A 3,411-nucleotide genomic window follows, 5' to 3' on the forward strand; every position below is an offset into this window, starting at 1 on the left:
GCTTGGCGGTAAACACCGACAGCTGGCGCGCCAGGTAGGGGATTCGGCGAGTTCAACAATGAATTTGATGGCCGGATCAAGCACCGCCAACAGCGTGCCAGAGGGCACGACTTTCGTTTTCGGTTCCTGGGCATGCACGGCTGACGGAACGGGAGGCTTTTCCAGCCACCTTGTCACGCCTAACTCACCTAAATCGAAAACCCGCTCCCAACTCGCCAGCATCCGCGGATCTCGATGAGACAAGAGTTCCACCCGAACTCGACTCGGACAACCCAGGAAACGTGACAACTCAAAACTGAACACTTTGTTTGGTCGAGTTCGACACAAATTCTGACTCTGAAAAGCCTTACTTTTCCAAAACTCTTGGAAAATACCTGGCTCGTCTAAAGACAATCAAATGCCCCAAGATCAAAAGCTCAGAACTACTCGCTGGAGTAGATCGAGTTTCACGATCAATCGAGGGCTCCATTAAACTTGCAGAACCTGCTCTCAGCCCATCTGCGCTACAGGAGAACCCTAATGCACCAAACCCGCCGCAGAAGAGGTCGGGCGACACGCTCTCAGAGATCGATCGGGTAAATTCAAAACTTGCCAACTGCATTAAGGTGGCTGAAAGCACTCTGCAAGACAAAAAGCAGCAATCGGGAGGAGGAATCTGCAGGGGAGCTGGTGAGACAAACCCGCGGCTTGTTCGGATGGGACCGTCTATCTCCAGGATACCTCAGAGCCCTTCACCGAAACCCGCTCATAGTCGAACTCCGAAACCAGTCGAGTCCAAGTTCAATCAGGACTTTAACCGCTTCATGAACAGTCTCGAGAACTTTGAACCATTTGACGATCTTGAAGAGTGGTCAGACAATGTAGAGCTGTTCATGGACACCATGGCCAAACCAACCGAGCATGCCGACGCTCTTTGGGAACTGGCCAAGCTTAAAAAAGGAAAAGCCAAGGCCCCAGAACAATCCAGCGACTCAATCTATGACAAACCCTAGATTAAGGAGCCTGAGGGGCTAACTCCTACTCAATCATGGCTACACTGGATGAATGAGAACGCTCTCCGTGTAGAGATGGGCATACCACTCCTCGCTCACCCAAAGCATACATACTCAAAAATCGGTGGGCTAACCGACTCCGAATCCGAGTACTCCTCTGACCCGGAGGAACAACTGGACGACCTAATCCAGTATATTAAACTAGTCGAGTCCAACTCGGCTAAGAACCTCAAGTCCGATCAGGACTCCCTCCCTAACCTGATTATATATGCAATGCCGCAAGGACGGACAGTGCACCTCAGGAAGGCACAAGATCCCAACGCTTCTGCCTCACAGCTAGCGGATCTGCCTTACCAATAGAGCACCCCTTTAGACCTGTCCCTAAGCAAACAAGATCAAGAAATTCAAGACCTCTGTCGTGAAATCCTCATGGTTCGTATCGCAGAAGAACCTGAGGGCGATCCCACGGAGCATCTCAACCTCGACGACTATAATTCTGATGATTTCAATGAGTACCTTTCCGACAGCATGGAAACTACTCCTCCTACAATCACAGAAGCCCAAGTCACTACCAAGGAGGATCTACCTGCTCCTCCTCCTCCTCCCCCAGTGGTGACCGTCACCGTCCAACTGGACAAACAACATCCAACAGAAGATCTCTATGAACGTCGTCGCCTGCTCAACTAGAAGAGGGCGTTCAGGCGTCAGCGCCTCACTAACACTCTACAAGAACAACAAGGCGACAACTACGACTACTCCAACTGCGACCTCCGCAGTGTGATCAACGTTGGGCGCGATGCGCACAACGTCATCATCTCAAGAAGAAAGGAACGAGAGGAAGTCGAGGCATACAACCCTTCTTCCAACTTCCGCATCCCGCCAAAGGCTTCCGCATCTTTCAAGAAGTACAAGCCGGCAACCACCAGTACCCACCCTCATGGTAAACCACGCACCCAGTATCAAGGTGAATTGTCTCAGAGCGGAAACAGGATCAACAAAGTACTGCTATGCAAGTGCTTTATCCACCCAAAGAGCTCTCACACGATCTTCCAGTGTGACTCACTCCGCAAGGCCCTTGGGGCACCTCTCCTGAAGGAGACACCACCGATAAATCTAGTCAACCTCTGCATCGACTAGTTCTACCTCGAATTTAGACGATCATCATATCGACTAAGTTCCTTCTTCAAATAAATTTTATCCGGTCATGTAAACTATTGCTCACGTCTAACGAGAAAGGGGTAGGTCTTAAGAGTCAGAGTCTGTCACTTTACAGCTATCGTAATTTCGACAAATCCAAACAAAGTTGATTTTTCATATATCGACTACTTGGCTCTCGCTCACACGATCAGTACCCCATCTCGAAAGCCTTGCTCGGCTCGAGCAGCTATCGAGCGGTTTTTATGGTTCATACTTGAGTTCTTTTTGGGCATTTACGTCTTGGGCAACCCGACGGGGTTCATACCTAACAATTCTGTCCTAAAAGACACTCTAGTCCTCTGGTAGGACACCCTATTCGTCCCGCCCGAGTAGGTTTTGGATACTCTTTTGGCACCTTCATCTTGGGTAACCCGAAGGGGTTAGTACCTAACAGACTTGCCGTAAGAGTTAATCCAGTTCCTAGTTAAAGGGACACCTTACTCGCCTTGCTCGAGTAAGTTTTGGATATCTTTCTGACATTTACATCTTGGGCAACCCGACGGGGTTCGTACCTAATAGTTCTGTCTTAAAGATTACTCCAGTTCCTAGTTAAAGGGACACCTTACTCACCTCGCTCGAGTAAGCTTTGGATATCCTTTCGACATTTACGTCTTGGGCAACCCAACAGGGTTCGTACCTAACAGTTCTGTCTTAAAGATTACTCTAGTTCTTAGTTAAAGGGACACCTTACTTGCCTCGCTCGAGTAAGCTTTGGATATCCTTTCAACATTTATGTCTTGGGCAACCTGACGGGGTTCGTACCTAACAGTTCTGTCTTAAGTATTATTCCAGTCCTTGGTTAAAGGACACCCTACTCGCTGGCTCGAGTAGGTCTTGGATACTCTTTTGGCACCTTCGTCTTAGACAACTCGACGGGGTTAGTATCTAATAGACTTGCCTAAGAGTTACTCCAGTCCTCAGGTAGGACACCTTACTTGCTCTGCTCGAGTAAGTTTGGGATGTTTCTAGAATATTCACATCTTGGTTAACTCGACGGAGTTCAATCCTAATAGTCCTATTCTACAAACCAATCCAGTCCATTAAAGGACAGACTACTCGATACGATCGAGTAGTTTGGGCCATTTTCGTAAACAGCTGCATACTATCTGGGTAACCATACAAGGTCCATCCTAAATGGTCAACTACGAAAATCCCTTAAGGAGCATGGGTAAGTTCATGATACTCTAAAATAAGGTGACACAAGTTTCCCGCTGGCTTAGTT

Source organism: Panicum virgatum, chromosome 4N (genome assembly GCF_016808335.1).
Source record: "Panicum virgatum strain AP13 chromosome 4N, P.virgatum_v5, whole genome shotgun sequence".
Taxonomy (NCBI): Eukaryota; Viridiplantae; Streptophyta; class Magnoliopsida; order Poales; family Poaceae; genus Panicum; species Panicum virgatum.